The sequence below is a fragment of the Palaemon carinicauda genome, chromosome 43, assembly GCF_036898095.1.
Source record: "Palaemon carinicauda isolate YSFRI2023 chromosome 43, ASM3689809v2, whole genome shotgun sequence".
NCBI classification, from domain to species: domain Eukaryota; kingdom Metazoa; phylum Arthropoda; class Malacostraca; order Decapoda; family Palaemonidae; genus Palaemon; species Palaemon carinicauda.
Window position 1 is genome coordinate 56,191,170 of NC_090767.1, and position 20,322 is coordinate 56,211,491.

At 43.2% G+C, this 20,322-nt stretch overlaps 1 long non-coding RNA gene across 3 annotated transcripts in view; it reads left to right on the top strand.

The window, feature by feature from the left end:
* The window catches only part of LOC137633408 (uncharacterized), a 437,361-nt gene that overhangs the window by 397,466 nt on the left and 19,573 nt on the right, over nt 1–20,322 (top strand). Inside the window, exon 1 of one of the 3 annotated variants that reach the window (XR_011042197.1) lies at nt 8,926–9,060. The exons of 1 other annotated variant lie outside the window; for it this stretch is intronic. This is a non-coding gene — a long non-coding RNA (uncharacterized lncRNA). Of the gene's footprint in view, nt 1–8,925; nt 9,065–20,322 lie in introns of those variants that run through there. One more of the 3 variants, XR_011042198.1, reaches the window with a different exon arrangement.

Here is a 20,322-nt window from a genome sequence, read left to right on the forward strand (position 1 = left end):
CTGAGGTCAGTTAATTAGCACAATTTTATTTAGTGATATAGGAAAAATAAAGCCTCAAACATTAATTGAACCAACCAGAATTAAATTAGAATAAACAAATGGAAAGAAACAAATTCAAAGAAATTCTAAAGTAAACTACGGAGATAATTACCAATTCCAAGGAATGTTTCTCCAGGTAAGATAATTACTGATCATAAAGAAAACTCCTCAATCACCCAAATTATCCATAAACTTTTTACAAAATATTATAGGAATATATATTTAAGTATATATTTTATACAAAGGTTACTCATGAATGGCAGAGGCCCTTGAGACTGATCATATATGCATAACCCCCTCTCCACCCATAGTAGCACAAGGCTGGACAATCTAACAAGCAAGCTTAGAAGAGTTTTACAAGCAAGAGCCCGTGCCTTGCATAAGGTAAGACAATCAAAGCTCGGTCCCCAGACTGAGAGGATCTCTCTCTGCCAGTGCAAGTACCTGCTTACCCGGTAAAGGGGACACAGGTCTCCCGTCTGTGCTTGCCGGCACATTGGACTTGCTTGCTTGCTTGTTAGATTGGACACAGGCTCTTGCGTTGGCCTGTAGCAATGCACATTGGGCACCAAGTTACCCCTCCCAGCTTACCCGGCACAGGGGACACCAGTCTCCCATCTGTGCCTGCCATGTCTGTCTTCTATTTAGGTGTCGGGGCATGGACTCACTTATACAATGAGAACAGACACTGCAAAAAGTATTCAGAGAACTACAGATGGCAATTCTGCAGGGATTATTAATGGCACAGAGTCAACACATTCACTCTTGTTGTTGTAGGAATCAAGAGCAAAACTGTCCAGGATGAATTTTTCTCCAATCACCAAGTCAAATGCAACTGCAGAGACTGCAAGTTTGCATCAGAAAAGTACCAGCTATTTTGTGAAGCACGGATCCTTTGACCTTTCAAACATCAAGTGTAAACCTCGTCCATCTGCCCGAACCACCTCTTCAAAGGGCAACACTTCGAAGACCATAGCTACATCTCCTGTTGTAACCAGAACTCCTATACAGGCCTAATCCCCTGTGCCTCTAGAAGCACCAGCGACTAAGAAGAACAAAGCTAAAGACCCACCTGCTGGTTCCACACCTTCCCTTGCTGCCGCACCACTGACCAGTGCTCCTGCACAAAGCGCTAATACATCAGCCATGGACACCAACCCTTCTGCTGCCACTCCCGAACCATCGCTGAATGGCGTTTACCTCACCGTGAAACAAATGGCTTAGACCCTGATAGAAAGACTTCGGCAGGAAGATCCAGCGACAGTTCTACTCCTTGATAAAACATCATCTGCTCCAACTCCAGCTGTTGAACTAGATCCAGAGCCACAATCCACCGTAATCGATCCAAAACAGCTACCTTAGGTGGTATCCTTCATTTAGGTCGTATCTCTTGTCTTTGTTTTACTTTGGAAATATAATAACTTTAGAGTAAACCTGCATTACAGAGGGTTTACTACCAAATGCATATGATATTGAATATATTAAGGAGCAGAACTCTATCTGTCCTCAAAAAGTAGTTTAGTTAACTCCTGGAAGGTTTTGGGAATCTTGCCTCTTCAAGGCCTTGCAATCTGCCCAGTACATCGGGCAGATTTAATAAACTGGTGAAAATACATGAGCAAGAAACAGGAATGCTATATATTCTGTACTTCTTATTGAATTTAATTTTAAATGCATATAATAGGTAGTATATTTCATATATTTTTATTTCGAGTTAACATACTTAATTAAAAGGTTGGTGTGCAATCAGGGAAAATCTTTGCACCAAAAAAAAATGTTGATAAAGAGCCGAGAATTAGAAGCATCTCTCTCTCTCTCTCTCTCTCTCTCTCTCTCTCTCTCTCTCTCTCTCTCTCTCTCTCTCTCTCTCTCTCTCTCTCTCAGACATAATGCTTAAGCCTAGAGGCCAAACAAGAGCATGGGCCTATGCAACTTTAAACCTGTCCTTAAGGTTCAAAGGTTACTTATGAATGGCAGAGGCAAGAGACAGTAATAATACATTAGCTGAAGGACAATGCCCTTGAGACTGACCATATATGCATAACCCCCTCTCCACCCATAGTAGCACAAGGCTGGACAATCTAACAAGCAAGCATAGAAGATTAGAAGAGTTTTACAAGCAAGAGTCCGTGCCATGCATAAAGTAAGGCAAACTCAGCTGTTCCCAGACTGAGAGGATTTCTCTCTGCCAGTACTAGTACCTGCTTACCCGGCACAGGGGACACCGAGTTACCCCCTAGTCTCCCGTCTGTGCCTGTCGGCACATTGGACTTGCTTGCTTGCTTGTTAGATTGGACACGGGCTCTTGCGTTGGCCCTTAGCAAGGCATATTGGGCACCAAGTTACCCCTCCCAGCTTACCCGGCACAGGGGACACCAGTCTCCCTTCTGTCCCTACCATGTCTGTCTTCTATATAGGTGTCTGGGCATGGATTCACTCATACAATGAGAACAGACACTGCAAGAAGTATTCAGAGAACTGCAGATGGCAATTCTGTAGGGATTATGAATGACACAGAGTCAACATATTCATGCTATTTGTAAAAAACAAGACCAAAACTGTCCAGGATTAATTTTTCTCCAATCAGCAAGTCAAATGCAACTGCAGAGACTGCGAGTTTGCATTAGAAAAAGGATGCAGCTACATTGAAAAGCACGGATCCTTTGACCTTTCAAACAAAAGTGTAAACCTTGTCCAACTTAACGAACCACCTCTTCAAAGACCACTGCTGCATTTCCTTCTGTAACCAGAACTCCTATACAGGCCTAATCCCCTGTGCCTCTAGAAGCACCAGCGACTAAGAAGAACAAAGCTAAAGACCCACCTGCTGGTTCCACACCTTCCCTTGCTGCTGCACCACTGACCAGTGCTCCTGCACAAAGCACTAATACATCAGCCATGGACACCAACCCTTCTGCTGCCACTCCCGAACCATCTCTGAATGATGTGTACCTCACTGTGAAACAAATGGCTGAGACCCTGATAGAAAGACTTCGGCAGGAAGATCCAGCGATGGTTCCACTCCTTGATAAAACATCATCTGCTCCAACTCCAGCTGTTGAAACCAGACCCAGAGCCACGACCCACCGTAATCGATCCAAAGCAGCTGCCTTAGGTGGTATTCTTCATTTAGGTCGTATCTCTTTTTTTTTGTTTTGCTTTGGAAATATGGTTTTTCATATTTAATTTCTTGTGTTCCAAACATCTTCAGTTGAGAAATGCAATCTCGGACAAATGTCAACATCAGAAGCAATCAAATTACACCAGAAATACCACTTATTTTCTTGTTAAGGTTATTGTACTGATAAAGTTAAGGGTGTCTGGTTCCAGTTTAACGTTAAGCCTCCATTTCTTCCATCAGGTAGAGAAATGTCTAAAAGGCCTTCGATTTAAGGGTGCCGGTTTAGTATGTGGCCTACCTTTCGAATACGGCCTACGCAATTCTATCTGTTTTAGTATGTGGCCTAACCTAACCTAACTTTACCTAACCTAACAAGCCAGGTAGGCCACATACTAAACCAGAATAAAAAAAGGTAGGCCACATACTAAACCGGCACCGATTTAAGCCCGTATAGAAAAGGGTTTGCTATTCTTTCCGTAAAGGTTTAAGTTCTATTAATAGCACTTTTTTGGGGGGTGAGGTTTGAGGATACTGTACTCTTAAGTGTTCCATATTCTGCATAAAAATCACAAGTAACCGAATTCATAATTTCACTGCCGAGTTACAACAGCAATACCCATCCGTCCCCACCTCAGTATTTGACAGTAGGCTGTTCCTTTTACCTCCTTGCAAGCTCTCATCGATAGCGAGTCTTATTAATTCCATAATTTTAGTAGATTCTGGTATTCAAAGAAAGTTTATAATATGTTTTTCGTATGCATTGTGTAATTTATCACAAAAAGATTTTAAGATACGTGAAAAGTTGCAAGATTATTCAGCGTTCATCCAAAAACAAGCTCCTGCCATTGACTTCGGCCGGTGTTATTAAATACTTAATAATCTCTTTTCATTAACATTATTTATTGACAAAACATCTGAGGAAGAAACTTAGGTTAGTAAATAAATTTTGATTAAAGTAATGTCTTTATGGTACAAACTATACAAATAAATTGTCTTTGCAGTATGAACAGTACAATTTGATGAGACGAGCAGTTTAAATATTTTATAGGTGAGGTGACTACTGTCATGAACCATTGCAGGGAATATTATTAAGATATATTAATATGATGATGTAGATAATAAGGAGCAGGAATGAACCTGTACTCCTCAAAAAGTAAAAGAACCTGGAACGATCCGAACGGTCGAATATTCCAAAGGAAAAAACCTATTGAGAAGACCTAATTACTATGAAATATTTAAATACATGAGCAAGAAACAGGAATGCTATATATTCTGTATTTTTTATTGAAATTAATTTTAAATGCATATAATAGGTAGTATATTTCATATATTTTTATTTCAATTTTACATAATTAAAAGGTTGGTGTGCAATCAGGGAAAATCTTTGCAGCAAAAAAAATGTAGATGATAAAGAACCTCCCTACGCGCCAACCAAGGGAAAGGACTGTGCCAACAACAAGTGTTGGCTTTAATACCCCAACAACAACATAAAGAACCAAGAAATAGAAGCCTCTCTCTCTCTCTCTCTCTCTCTCTCTCTCTCTCTCTCTCTCTCTCTCTCTCTCTCTCTCTCTCTCTCTCTCTCTCTCCTCTCTCTCCCAAGAGCATGGGCCTATGCAACTTTATCCCTGTCCTTAGGGTTCAAAGGTGCCTTACTAGTTGTAGAGGCAAGAGACAGTAATAATACCTTAGCTCCAGGTCCATGGCAGACACGTCTGCATTCTGCGTGGAGGTGGCTGCACTCATAGTCTCTTCGGGGCCAGCTTGTGACATCGAGGAGGGAGGAAGGGTGTCCTGTGCAGGAGAGTGATCAGTCTTCTTTTTCTTGGCAGATGGCTGGGATGGAGAAGGTGGAGGCTGTTGTTCAACAACTGGTTCTTGTGGTTGGACAGAGAGCCAGTACTCATGCAAGCACTTTGAGCAGGTGCATGATTGGTCGTGTGGTTTATCTGGGTCTGGTACGTAGAAGTCTGTGTACTTGAGGTCGTGCTCGGCCTGGTCCAGGATTGATTGGAGCGGGCCTGTGGTAGGTGGAAAATAGACCCAGTTGTTGGGTCGCTGCTCATGCTCCAAAAAGTGAGTTATGTAGGGAATTGTGAAGTCTAAGCAATCAGAGCATTCACATCTCAGATTGTGCATGAACATGTTTTGGTCTTTAGTGGGGACAAAGCTCACATGCTGGATGAGTTCCTGCCTGTAGCAGAGGTAGAACTCACAGTCTCTGCACTCCGTGGAAGCTGTTTTGTTCTCGTAGAGTTTACTGCAGTGTCTGAGGCTGTCTGGATACAAGCTCCAGACAAGGTCCTTAAGTCTCGTGTAACCCACTGACATATTGCTTGATGGTAGTCAGCTGTGTCGAAGAAATCAATGTAGCAGCTGCAAAAATCGGCATACAGCCGAAAATTTCAGCGCTGCCGAAAATTTCGGCACTGGCTGAAAAATACTGATGTCACGCTGGCAGGGGACCTGTGGTGAGTGGCAAGGTTCCTGGGCGCGATGATAGGTCCTCACAACGTGGGAGCCGAGCTGCAGCAAAGTCCACCATGTAGAGCGTCGTTTGGGCAGCCGCAAGCAGCCTACCAGGAGAGTCGTCATCACCTTCATCGGCAAGATTCTAGAGACACTAGACCTTGGACTCCGGGGAAAGTTCCCCATAGTCGAGCTGGAAGTTGAGCCACTATGGTGTTTCAACTGCCAACGTTTCAGCCACCACAAGACTGCCTGCAGAATACAACGGTCTGTGGAGTCTGCAGCCGTCAGCACCCCACGCAAGATTGTCTTGACGCACACAAGAATGGGTTGGAGACCCATCCAAAGTGCACCAACTGTGCTGGATCCCACCACACCTGGAACTGGAAATGTCCAGAGTGGCTCAGGAGATTAGCAGCACTGCAGACCATCCCTCCTTCCACAGCAGCAACAGCACAGCCACCAAAGCCCCAAAGGGCTCCTCGCTCCAGACCACCGTGTCGGCCACCTACTAATCCCACTCCAGTCACTGCTCCTGCTCCTGCCACAGCTCCCAACCTAGTCACTGTTCCTGATCCTAGTCACAGTTTCCCCATTCCCCTTCAACAACCAACACCCCCCCCCCCAGATGTTGAAGCCTTGATGAGGATAGGGGACTTAGGGATTAGCAGCTGGGCTCTAATGAACAGTGGGAACTACCTTCCCACTGGACCTCGGTGCCCAACTGTTGATCCAACTAAATCAGTCAGCACTTTCTCTTTTCCTTTTGGTTATTTCTCTTTTTCTCCTATCTCTTCCTTTTGGGCTTGAACTTGTTGACGACTTTGGCTTGTTTGATTATGCTTTGGCTGCTGCTTTGGATTTCGCACAATGTGGGATGGACGGCATTCCATCTCAACCTGTGCCAATTTAGACGCCATCACCCTCTGGCAGACCCCATTGTGTGCTGACCAAGTCTGTTAAGAGTCGGGCTCCAGTGATCCAGTTGTAAGTCACTCATATTTGCGGGTAATGGGTGACACCAGACATTGGCGTCGACGGTGGGAGGGGCTAACCACCCCCACTGACCAGTGTACGCCCACCTTAAGAGAGGCAGCCCCTCTCTAATAGAGGACTGGTCCCCGCTGAAGCCTCTTCTCGTGTTGGGCCACATAGGATAGGAGGACTGACATCCTCCGATAAGAGGTGGATAACCCAGCTTGCTCTTACCAAAAAAACACACCCCCTCTGTTGACGACCTGGAAAATACGAACATGGAACTCTTGCTTGCACCTTGGTAGAGACAGCTCCAACTCAGGTTCTGATATTGTAACGTTGGAACCTATTGTGTGTTATGGAAATAATAAGAAAACACTAGAGAAGAAGAGAGAGAGAGACTGAGAAATGATGACAGTACAGAAAAATATAGAAAAGTAGAAGTTTTACCTGGTCACTATGAAGTAGTGAATTATGAGAGATTTTTTATTTTGGAATTTGAAAATGCAAGACATGAATGTGTAAATGTATTTAAAGCCAACAGGGAAATAGTTGCTATATGTGGAGGGCAGCCAAAAATTCTTCCCCAGGGAAATGGAAGTCTCTTGATTGAGACACTATCCCCAATACAAGGTGAAAAATTTTTAAACTTTCAAAATTGTATGGTCATAGTGTAAAAATTGTTTCGCTCCCCACTATTGTCCATTTCTGTCGTATTCGGGGAGTACATCCAGATCCGGATATATACATGAAAGGTCAATGGATCCCATGTGTAAGTGAAGCTAAATTTTTAGGTTTGATTTTTTATTGTAGGTTGACATGGATTCCACACTTAAAGGCATAAAAAGCTAAATGTCTTGAGGCTCTGAATCTTTTAAAAGTATTGTCCCATACATCATGGGAAAGGCCGTAAAACTATTTTAAAATTATACGAGGCCTTAATTTTTTTTCAAAAATTAGTTATGGGTGTGAGATATACTCCTCAGCCACCACAAGCCGGTTAAAAATATTAGATTCAATACCTCATGCTGGTATTAGATTGTCCACAAGAGCGTTTAGAACCTCGCCTATCACAAGTCTCCTTGTTGATTCTGGGGAGTTGCCTCTAAACCTATACCGGATGTAATCTATTATTCGGCATTGGTTTAGGTTGCAAAGACTCCATAATTCTTCAGCCTTTCAGACTGCAAGCCTTGTAAGGCACTCAACATACTTTGAGTTGCACCCAAAATCTCCTCTACCTTATGGCTTTCGGGTGAAACAATTATTTAACAATCTGGATACAATTAGAAGTAAGGTGCTTCCATTTAAGATATCATCAACCCTTCTGTGGAAATTACCAGATATATATTTTTAAAAATATTTTTGGTATTAAAAAAAACACAACTGAATTAGAAGTTAGGTGTCTTTTTATGGAACATGAAGAACATAGGGAATCAACTTTTATATATACCAATGGCTCCAAATCTGATGCTGGCATTGGATTTGGAGTATATAGTAGTTCTTATAACTGTAGAGGTGCACTTCTTCCAATGTCTAACATATTTACTGCTGAAATATATGGGATACTAACCGCTATTGAGAAAATAGCGTTAAAAGCAGAGGGCAATTTTACCATTTATAGTGATTCAAAAAGTGTCCTTCAAGCTTTAGAAGGTTTTAATTCTAGTAACCCTTTAGTTTTAGAGATTTTAGGGTGGCAGTTCGATTTTGCTGGGTTCCGGCACACGTAGGTGTGTATGGAAGCGAAGAGGCAGATTCACTGGCAAAGAGAGCTGCAGCTGATTTTCTACCAAGAAGGTATCCCATTCTTTGTAATGGTTTATTTTTACCAGCAATTAAGAATTTTATTTATAACAATTGGCAACAGCATTGGGATAGTCTAACCGAAAATAAGATGAGAGAAATTGCGAATTAAATATATTTGTAGAAAAAAAGTTAACTTGTTCCTTGTCTTACATTTCCCCCTATGTTAATTTCTTGTGTATATATGACAAGACTTAATTATCGCTTTATATATCATATTAGCAATATCTTCCCGTAGCTCTTCGCTCCGCAAAATGAGTTTTGCGGGCACTCTATCCCATAATAGATAGCTGCAAAGCTTCTTATAGGTATTACTGTAATTGGTCTTAATCTTACCTGTACCATAAAAATATCATTAATACAGTTCTTAATCTTTATTTTTTTCCATTTTACCGTGAAATGAGTTAGAATAACATCTTGCTATCATAATATTGTAATTCTTTAAAACGAAGTAACAACTTCGAGATAAAAGGAAGAAGAAGAAGAGGTAGTTTCGTATGATGTAAACAAACAGTAAACACAGATACAAATCGAACCGTGAATGTCGTATACTTCTGTATAAATTGACGCTTGTCTCTGCTAATACACAATTGTATATTGTTACGTATTTTTACTTAAAAAGAATACATTGTGATCTACGTTTTGCAACTGTAGGTATTAATCCCAGGTCTTTTGTGTACCGGAAATAAGACAGAAAGGAAAGGTGACGGGGAGAAGGCCATGTTGTCAATTCGATTTTCCTTAGATAGTTTTTACCTTGGTCTTATATACGCTATTATGGCGTCAGTTTTAAGATTTTCCGAAATATTTAGGTTTACATTGCCAGCAAGGAAGCTGCTTTAGAAGCAACCTCAGTATTGAGACATTCTTAGGGTAAGCTTAGGCTATGGCAGTGTAATGGGGGTCCAGAGGGGTTCATATTACCCCCTAGTAGGTAAGAAGGTAAGGCTATGGCTCCTATGTTAGGTTATGGGGGAAGATCTTAGGCTGGGTTTACACCAAGCGAGTCGAGTCACGTCAAGTCTTGAACGTCATTTGATGAGATTCATTTTGACTCGTCTCCGTTTACATCGACTGCGTCAGCCCGCGTCAAGTCAGTATCGGTGACCTGTCTGATTTCATACGGCATGGATGAAAGTTCCTTGGTTGAAGTGGCTACTTTGTTGTGGCTTCGTCGTCGCAGACGTAAGAAGAGAAAACGAATATGGATGCATGAACTGAACACCAAGTAATGTATATTTCATGGTGAATAAGCCTAATGTTTTATTCATAGTAAATACCTGTATAGTGAATGTACAGTTCATAGCCTAGTTTATAATTCATTGTGAATAAAACTGTTGTCTTACCTGTACACTTCAGTGCAGCAGCAACCTTGTTCTTGTTCTTGTTGTTGGGCGGAGGGATTCGCCTTTCCATCGGCACCTCCTTACCTTTCTTCTTTATTCTAATTCTTTTATTTTCTTCTCTCTTTTTTTCCACATTTGATAGATATATTCTTTTCTTTTCTCTATTCCTTCTTTCTTGAACACCACGTTTCCTATTATCTTCTTTTCTTCTTCATACGGCTGTTGCAATTCCACTATTTTTCTTCTTTCGTCGCTGAGGTCTGGACACTCGAGAATAAAGTGGGCAGCTATGACATCACGATCCCGGTGGCTGCGGTCACTGGGATCATATATAGGAGGGCGATCTCGAACCAAGTTTATTAGGAACTCCACTTCCATGATGATCACACGACGACGACTCGCTGTGACTGATGTAGAAAATGGGTCCAGCCCACTATGTGACTCGACGCAACTTGCCTTGACTTGACTCTTCCGGTGTAAACGGTTTCTTCAAATATCCACACAAATTAATGTTAAACTGGGGTGGCGATTCATGACGCGTGATGACTTGCCTTGACTTGACGTGACTCGACTCGCTTGGTGTAAACGCAGCCTTAAGTTTAAATGGTCTTCTTGCGTTTGATTCCCTCTTAAAAATTTTTTTCCAGTAATCTAATATATAATTTTAAAATGACTTAAATGAGGTAAATATGGCTTTCTCCCAGTTATTTGCATCAAAACAGTTCAAAGTAATCCACAAATACATCAGAAACACATCATATTTTCTTCATTAGGAATATTGTGCTACAGTAAATATTTACCCACGTTTTAATTACTGACCTGGTCTGTGACAATCAACTACAAAGGCATCAAATAAGACTTAAGTAGTAACTTAGTATTGTATATGAAGGCTAACGTTAAGATTTTAATTATCTTGGAGACAAAAAGAAAAAGATTTATTTGACAAACAAATTCTCAGAACATTTTATGCAAAGGAAGACCGCAATTTTAAAGAGAAATTTGGAACTGCTAAAAAACCCTACGGAGCCTTTGTATATCAGCGGCCAGTTCCTCCTGCTTCCATAAAAAATGGACAGCAACTAACCTAAACTTAACCTTCTAACCTAACCTACTTATTTAACTGGGATATAATGCCCCCCCCCCTCCTTAGACTGCCGTATTCTAAGTCAGCCGCTATCATACAGGTGGCCGCTATCATACATACACTGCAACCCTTTTAATATTTGATGAACATTTTAGGATTTAGGCCTCTATGATCACATGTTAAAGAAAGAATTCATTGTGTCTACGGGTTAGTATATAAAGGACGTGATGTCACAGATAAAATTGACTAGAGAATTATTGGGTCCTTTGATTGGCCAGACAGTAATGTATTGGATCCCTCTATGGTTATCGCTCATTTTTAAACACAAGATTTACCCGGTGGTTGTATAAATATAGCTTTAGTCCCTGACGTCCGGCAGAATTAAAAACTCGCGGCAATCGCTGATTGAGTAGCCAGGTGTACCAGCTTCCTCTGTCGCGAGGTACTTGGAACCATTCCATGATTCCTCAGATCTTCCTTGCCGCCATTGCCGGCGACATCGTTGGATATTCACTCGTGATTTAACCTGGATTTTTGCAGTTATCTTTGGTGATGTACTACTAATTTGGTTATTGGCTTTCGCTTGTTTGATTTTGCTTTCGGCTTTTCTTGAACCTTGATTGATTTTTTATTATTTTGATCCTTGCTCGTTTTGATCTCTCTAATTAATATTCAAATTAGCTGACCCTTCTCCCGCTTATAGAAAGTGTGTGAAAGGATGTAAGACCCGGCTTCCTAAAGCCTAAATTGACCCCCACTCAATTTGTGTTAAATTTAGGGGTAAAGTATGTGAGTTAGGGGATCGGTATGATGAATGTGTTTTGTTGTCTGAGAGTGAGTGGCTGGAACTTGACAGCTACACTCGTAAACTTCAGAGAGACAGAATTAGATGAAGTTCTCGGTCTAGAGAATTTTCTTCTTTCCGTATCATTGAACCTAATCCTTCCCCTGTAGTGGTAGTTTCAGATCCCACTACTGTACTGTAACTGCTGAGCCTACGCTTAAGGACATGATGGTCGCTATTCAAGCCCTGGGCGTTAGGGTTGAATCGCTTGCTGCGGACAGGAACCAACTTATGACCGATGTTGATCATTTAAAAAATGTCAGAGCGAAAAGTGCGGTTAATGTGTTTTGTGCAGTGGAGGGTGCGTCTGCTCGGACCTGTCGTTCACCTAGCCTTAGACCTCTTCCAAGCTTCCAAGGAATGCCGATCGGCGAAAGGGAACGAGAGGCGTTATCGGTCGAGCAGACGTCCCCTCGAGCCTACCTTTTGACGTTTCACGGGACGTTCGCCCTCACCATGGGAAAGGTAAGGTTAAGGTGTTTACCTCATCTTCGGATGACGCAGCGCACAGCAGAGGCTGGCGTCAAGCTTCCAGACCTCCTAAGAGGAAAATGGATGCAGTAGATCAGCGTCGCGCCTTGTCGCCGCAAGCGCCTGGTTGTAGCCACTGGAGCAATCCGGAGCGTTTTCCTTCTTCTAAAGAAGGCTCTCCTGCTAAACATCCTGTTAGGACGTCGGATTCTGACATATGTCTAGTCCAGCCTGTTGCAGAACAAGTTCTTAAGTCTGGTATCACTTCGGTGCATGCTCCGCCGCCACCGTCAGACTGTTTGTCGTCTCCTGGACACTCTGCGCGTTACATGAGCGATGAAGAAGGCGAGTTTGTGGTGAAAGTAACTTCTCCCGCTTTACCACAAGTTAACCCGAACTGTAGTATGCTGCAAAATATGCAGCAACAACTCTCTTCTTTGATGCAAACGGATCAACCTACGGACAGCAAGAGAGTGGCTCGCCAAGTTCCCGAGCGTCGGGAATCTTCGCAACTTGACGCTAAGCGTAGTAAGGCGGTTAGTCAAGAGGCGCTTGACGACGGACGTCTTTCCAAGCGTCAGGCAATTGAACACGACGCTGTACGACGGGATAAGGTTTCTGTGAATCGTCGAGACCCTGATCCACTTGATACCAAACGTCAAGCGTCCATGCGTGACGCCGAGCGCCAAGCGACCAAACGTGAAGACGATCGGCAAGCAGCTAAACGTGACGCCGAGCGTCAAGTTAGACGTGACGTCGAGCGGCAAGCAGGTGACGCCGAGCGTCAAGCTAGACGTGACGTTGAGCGTCAAGCAGAACGTGACGCCAAACGTCAAGCAGTCGGACGTGACACCGAGCGTAAGAGCCTCGGACGTCATGATGACACCAGTCGTTCCGAGCGTCAAGATCGCAAGCGCATTATTTCCGATCGTAATGATCGCGAGCGACTTCTTTCTGAGCTTCGAGCGTTGGATCAATGTGACGTCGAACATGATGATCCTGCACCTGTGGCTGACAGTAGTAGAGCCCGTAAGGACGTCTCTACTTTGGTTAGTGTTATCAGAGGAAGGGATTGATGATCACCTTTCCACGGCTGACCTTCTAGAAAATTTCCCGGAGGAAGAAGAGACTAAGACCCTTCATCATTCAGTTGATCTTAAGAGGATTATGAAAATTTTTACGGAAGAATTTCCTGATCATAGTGTTCCTGTTGCTCCACGTTCCCCACCTTCGGAGTTTACCCTGGGAAAGGCAGCGAATGCTTCTCTTATCAACGAGATGGTTCTCTCTCGGTCATCGAAGAGAGCTTTAAGGATGTTGGGAGACTGGATGCAGTCCAAAAAAGAACAAGGCAAGACAGCCTTCTCTTTTCCTCCAGCTAGATCAGCCTCCAGGTCAAGCGTGTGGTACAAGACGGGAGAAGTTCTCGGCTTGGGAGTTCCTGCCTCTGCCCAGGGAGACTTTTCATGCGTAGTAGAATCTCTTCGTCGGTCGGCCATGAGAAGGACCAAGATTCTCTGGTCTACTTCTGAAATTGAACAACTCGCGTCTTCAGAGCCTTCGAGGTTTTCAACTTTCTGGATTGGACTCTGGGAGTCTTGGGGAAGAAAGTTTCCACCCTTAAGTATACTGACACTGATAGTATTATCCTGATCATGTCTTGTATGGACAAAGCCGTAAGAGACGGCTCTAATGAGTTGGCAGCCCTCTTTTCAGCTGGGGTTCTTAAGAAAAGAGCACAAATGTGTTCTTTTCTTTCCATGGGGGTCACACCCTTTCAGAAGTCTGAGTTGCTGTATGCACCGCTTTCTCCCTCTCTGTTTCCTCAGGAGTTGGTAAGAGAGGTTGCTTCCACTTTGACCCAGAAGGCCACTCAAGATCTAGTCTCTAAGACTGCAAGGAAGGTCCTACCGACTTCCTTTACTAGCCGCAAACCGAAAGAAGAGACTCCCTTCCCTCAGTTTTCACAGCTTTTTCGAGGGAAACCCGTCAATAGGGGTAGTTCCAGACCCGACGGGAGGAGAGCAAGAAGGAGAGGTTCCAGATCTGGGCGAAGCAGAGTCTGACTGCTTTCGCCTTCAGACAGCAGTAGGAGCCAGACTGAACAATTTCTGGCGAGCGTGGGAGCAAAGGGGATCAGACCCTCGGTCCGTTCTTGTACTGAAGGAGGGATACAAGATTCGTTTCATTATGAAACCACCTTTAGTTTAGATCCGGTAGATCTTTCTCCCAGATACAAAGAGGAGTCGAAGAGGCAGGCTATGCATCTCCAAATGTCTCTCTTGTTAGAGAAGAAAGCAGTAGAGAGGGGAGAGGGTACGAAACTTTCGGTCACCAGGGTTCTACAACCGCCTTTTCCTGGTTCCCAAGAACTCAGGGGGATGGAGACCAGTCCTGGATGTAAGTGCACTCAACGACTTTGTTCAGAAGACAAAGTTCTCCATGGAGACACCAAAGACTGTGCTAGCAGCAGTAAGAAAGGGGAACTAGATGGTCTCTTTAGACCTCCAGGACGCTTACTTTCGTATCCCCATTCATCCAAGTTTCAAGTGTTACCTGAGGTTCGTTTACAGGAAGGAAGTCTTCCAGTTTCGAGCCTTGTGTTTTGGCCTCAGCAAGGCTCTTCTCATTTTCACGAAGCTTATGTTAAATGTAGCGAGCATACTGCACTCGAGAGGCATCAGAGCCTCCTTGTATCTGGACGACTGGCTACTCGGAGCTCATTCCTTCAATCGCTGTCTGAAGGATCTGCAAATGACATTGAGATTGTCAAAGGAACTGGGTCTTCTTGTAGAGAGAGAGAAGTCCCAACTGATTCCATCCCAGAAGATCCTTTATTTGGGGATGGAGATTCAGAGTCTAGCTTTTCGGGCTTTTCCGTCACCCTCAAGGATGGAACAAGCCCTCCTGAAACTTCGTACTTTTCTAGAGAAAAGAATATGTTCTGTGAGAGAGTGGACGAGTCTGCTGGGAACCCTCTCCTCACTGGAGCAGTTTGTTTCCCTGGGAAGACTGAATCTCCGTCCTCTTCAATTTCACCTCAATCATCATTGGGACAAGGAAAAGAGCCTAGAGATGGAAAGAATCCCCCTTACGGAACCAGTAAGAAGTTGCCTCCAATGGTGGAACGGTCTGGGCAAACTTCAGGAAGGTCTCTCACTGGCACAAAGGAGCCCAGACCTTGTGTTGTGTTCCGACGCCTCGGACTCGGGGGTGGGGAGCAACACTGGGCAAGTTGGAGATCTCGGGTCTGTGGACAAGTGATCAGGAGAGCGTCCACATCAACCAGAAGGAGCTGTTAGCAGTCCTGTTGGCCCTCAAAGGTTTTGAAGGGTTGGTATGGAACAAAGTGGTGCAGGTCAATGCCGACAACACTACAGCATAGGCATACATAGCCAAACAGGGCGGAACGCACTCGAGGTCCCTTTACGAACCTGCAAAGGTTCTTCTCGTTTGGGCAAAGGAGAGGAATGTAACCCTCCTTACAAGGTTCATCCAAGGAGAGAAGAACGTGATGGCAGACAGCCTCGACAGGAGAAATCAAGTCCTGTCCACAGAATGGACATTGCATCAAGAGGTTTGCAAGAAACGTTGGCGGATTTGGAGTCGTCCGTCCATAGACCTGTTCGCAACCTCAAAAACGAAAAGGCTGGACACGTACTGCTCCCCAGTTCCAGATCTCGATGTGGTAAACATAGACGCTTTCCTGCTGGATTGGTCTCACCTGGACATGTACGCGTTCCCCCCATTCAAAGTTCTGTACAAGGTGTTACAAAAGTATGTGTCTCATGAGGGAACCAGATTAACTCTAGTGGCTCCCTTTTAGCCATCAAGAGAATGGTTCACAGAGGTACTACAATGGATGGTGGACATCCCAAGAAGCCTTCCTTTAAGAGTAGACCTACTCAAACAACCACCCTTGGAAAGGCACCATCAAAACCTCCGAGCTCTACACCTAACTGCCTTCAGACTATCGAAAAACTCACAAGAGCTAGAGGATTTTCGAAGGAGGCAGCTAGGGCTATCGCTAGAGCAAGGAGGACTTCTACCATCAAGGTTTACCAGTCCAAGTGGGAAGTTTTTAGAGAATGGTGCAGAGTCAACTCAGTTTCATCATGCAGTACCTCTTTGAATCTGATTGCTGACTTTTTTTAAACTTAGAAAAAAACGCAACTTTTCTTCTTCTACCATCAAGGGGTACAGTAGTATGTTAGCAGCAGTCTTCAGGCACAGGAACTTGGACCTCTCAAATAATAAAGATCTACAGGATCTTCTCAAATCCTTGGAGACTTCTAAGGAGCGACAACAGGAATCACCAGCCTGGAACCTGGATGTCGTCTTGAAGTTCCTCACGAGCGACAGGTTTGAGCCATTACACTTGTCTTCTTTTAAAGATCTCACGTTAAAGACACTTTTATTGGTTAGTCAGGCGACAGCTAAGAGAGTCAGTCAGGTTCATGCTTTCAGCAAAGCTATCTGTTCCTTGCAACTTGGATTCCTAGCCAAGAACGAACGCCTTTCTCATCCATGTCCTAAGTCTTTCGAGATTCCGAACCTTTCCGATGTGGTTGGTGAAGAATTGGAGAAGGTCCTGTGCCCTGTAAGAGCACTGTAGTTCTATCTGGACAGAACTAAAGAGTTACGAGGCAAGTCAGAAGCTCTTTGGTATTCGGTCAAGAAGCCCTCGTTACCGATGTCAAAAAACGCCCTATCATTTTTTATCAGGCTCTTGATAAGAGAGGCTCACTCACACTGCGGTGAGGCCAACCTCAAACTGCTGAAAGTTAAGACGCATGAAGTTAGAGCTGTGGCAACTTCTGTAGCTTTTAAACAGAATCGTTCTCTGCAAAGCATCAGGGACACAACCTTTTGGAGGAGTAAATCTGTGTTCGCCTCACATTACTTGAAATGTGTCCAGACTCTTTACGAGGACTGCTACACTCTGGGACCATGCGTAGCAGCGAGTGCAGTAGTGGGGAAAGGTTCTACCACTACATTCCCTTAATCCTAGTACCCTTTTTCTTCTCTTGGAACTTTCTTTTTTTTTTATGGTTGTCTGTGGAGACCGGTCGACAGTCTTCCACAATCTTTGATTTTAGTCAGGTGGTCAATTTTGCTCCTTGAGAGTGCCCGAAACAAGGGTACAGTATTGGATGAAGTCCTGTCAACATAGAGGTATTTATACCGGTTTGACAGCTCCTAGAGGTCTTCAGCCCCCTGGGTGGATCACTGGATCTCATAAGGAAAGCGGACATAATGAGGTTGAGAATCATTGAAGTCGGCTTCCTTATCTGGTATGAACCCTCAAGTTTATTTATTAACTCTTGAGTAAAAATTCCAACAATGTTGGCTGTCTCTGACCCTCCACCAAGGGTGTCAATCAGCTATATTTATATAACCACCGGGTAAGTCTTGTGTTTAAAAATTATATTTTCATAATAAAATAGATTTTTTAACATACTTACCCTGTTGTTATATATAATTAAATAACCCCCCTCCTCCCCTCTAGAGACCTATGGGCATGGAAGATCTGAGGAGTCATGGAATGGTTCCAAGTACCTCGCGACAGAGGGCGCTGGTGGTACACCTGGCTACTCAATCTGCGATTGCCGCGAGTTTTGAATTTCTGCCGGAAGTTAAGGACTAAAGCTATATTTATACAACCACCGGGTAAGTATGTTCAGAAATTTATTTTATTATCAAAATATAATTTTTCCTAACTATACAAACCTTAGCTATTTATACAAACTTGACCGCCATCCCTATCCCCCTTGAAGTCCTACCTCCAAGCAAAGTGACTAAATCACAGGTGTGTGAACGGGAGTGGTAGCAACCTACCCTCCCCTACCCCCGCTAACTAGCGGTGTGGGTAGTTAACCCTCGCTAAATTTTAATGGCTCGTCATTTCAGCTCCGCCGAAAGTATAACCCCTAATAAATAGCTAAGGTTTGTATAGTTAGGAAAAATACAAAGTATCTACAAATTTGTCATTTTTTTCCTAGGTTACATTGCCCTGTAATACAGTGAAATAATACGCATTAGCCACCCCGCGATAGGTAAGTAGGTAAGGACATGACTTGTAGGTTGGGTTAGGTTAGGGGGGAAAGTTTAGGTAAATGGTTGTCCATTTTCCATGCACACGTGAAGACCTGGCCGCTGATATACAAAGGCTCCCAGAACTTGACACCCATTTGCTACACAGTCTTTTACGAAAGGGCGCTCTTCCATTTTCACCTTATGGTCTTAGCAGGTCCAATTCACTGCATTACAATATTCCTTATGAAGAAAGTAAGAGTGCCTGGTTTATTTAAAAACATTTTGAACAAATCTGAATTTCAAATGAAAATACTCGGGAGAAATTCGTATTCTTGAATTATGGACTTTTTACAATTCTACAAGTTACGGTATAACTCTGAGTGTATGTATGATGATGGCCAATTTAGAATAGGGTAGCGTAACCCCCCCCCTCCTTACACTGCGTTAGACCCCAATAGCTAGGGACATGGGTTGTGGGTTAGGTTATTTCGGTGTGTTTTAAGTTAGGTGTTGTTTCGTAGAGGTTTTGCAGAATAACACACAGTTTTTGTAGTAGAGCGACCTTGTCTTACGAACGGCTAAAACCGGAAAGAAATTCCCTTTTCTAGTTTAACCCTTTTACCCCCAGGCTATTTGGAACTTTCCAACCCTTAACCCCCAGCATTTTTTTTTTTCAAGCACATTTTGCAAGATATATTTTTTAAAATGCTCTAACAGCCCTAATTTTCATCAGAGAGAGGTCAGGTTGGTCTCATTCTTTTGGAAAACGCCTGATGTTTCTCATAAAGTTATCAAAAATAGGCAAAAAAAATGTAAATAGCAGTTTTTTGCAAGGACGTCCCAGTACGTCCATTGGAGTAAAGGTATGAGTTTTGTGAAACGTACCAGTACGTCCATGGGGGGGGGGGGGTAAGAGGGATAACCTATCCAAAAAATTTGAAAAATATATATTTCGATGATTATCATAAAGATATTATGATACAATAAAGTAAAACTGCAAGTGTTCTCTATTTTGGTATAACTTAATCATCCGTTGGCTGTAGACACATTGGTATATGTATAGGAATATGGGGTCCTTAGGCAAATAGGTGGTTTCTGTGGTGAGAGGTTATTTATCCGTTATGTCTGATGTGACGCGTAAGCTATTAGAATACTGTAAGATAATAGTTACAGAGAAATCGTGATTGGTTTATGTGTATTATTTGTGTTTTGAACATTTCTGGGGACAATAACTAGCAGAAATCCATATTTGCTTATTTATGGTGGGTCGACTACCACAACTAAAAACTTGAAAAGCCTTTGAACACACCCCATATCAGTGTAGCGGTCTTACGACCAACCCCCTTACCCAAGTATATTTATGGGTATATTTGTCCGCGGAAATAACGCTATTTAATCATTGGTCTTTGCGCTGGTGTGTCTTGCATCTCTCTCTCAATTTATTATCTTCCTCCTCCTTGGTTCTACCCATTTGTGTGGCCGAGTCTTTTGCCATTACAAGAGCTGCTTACCAGAGCTAAAGTCTCTCTTCTACCCTTACCAAGTGGAAAGTAGCCACTGAACAATTACAATGCAGTAGTTAACAACTTGAGTGAAGAAGAATTTTCTGGTTATCTTCAGTGTTGTCGGGTGTGTGAGGGAAGAGGAGAACGTGTAAAGAATAGGCTAGACTATTTGGTGTAAGTGTAGGCAAAGGAAAAAGCCGTAACCAGAGGTGAGTCCATTGTAGTACAGTACTATTAAGCCAGTTAAAAGGACCCAATAATGCTTGCAGTAGTATCTCAACGGGCAGCTGCTGGCTTGCCAGTCATTAGCGGGGAAGCATCACACCCTGCTCGCTCACTATAACTCTACTTTGATTTCAGCAGTCGGTGGAGACAAAGCCCTGTCCCCACTGGGTTGAAACTGGACAAATTCCTGCTGGTGTGTCTTCCCGGTATGAGGATATACAATAGTGTCTTGGGAATTATTATTATTACTACTGGTAGTTGTTAAGCTACAACCCTAGTTGGAAGAGCAGGATGCTCCAAGTCCAAGGGCTCCAACAGGGAAAAATAGCCCAGTGAGGAAAGGAAATAAACTATAAGAGAACTAATATTTTGATAACAATAATAGCATTAAGATCATTCTT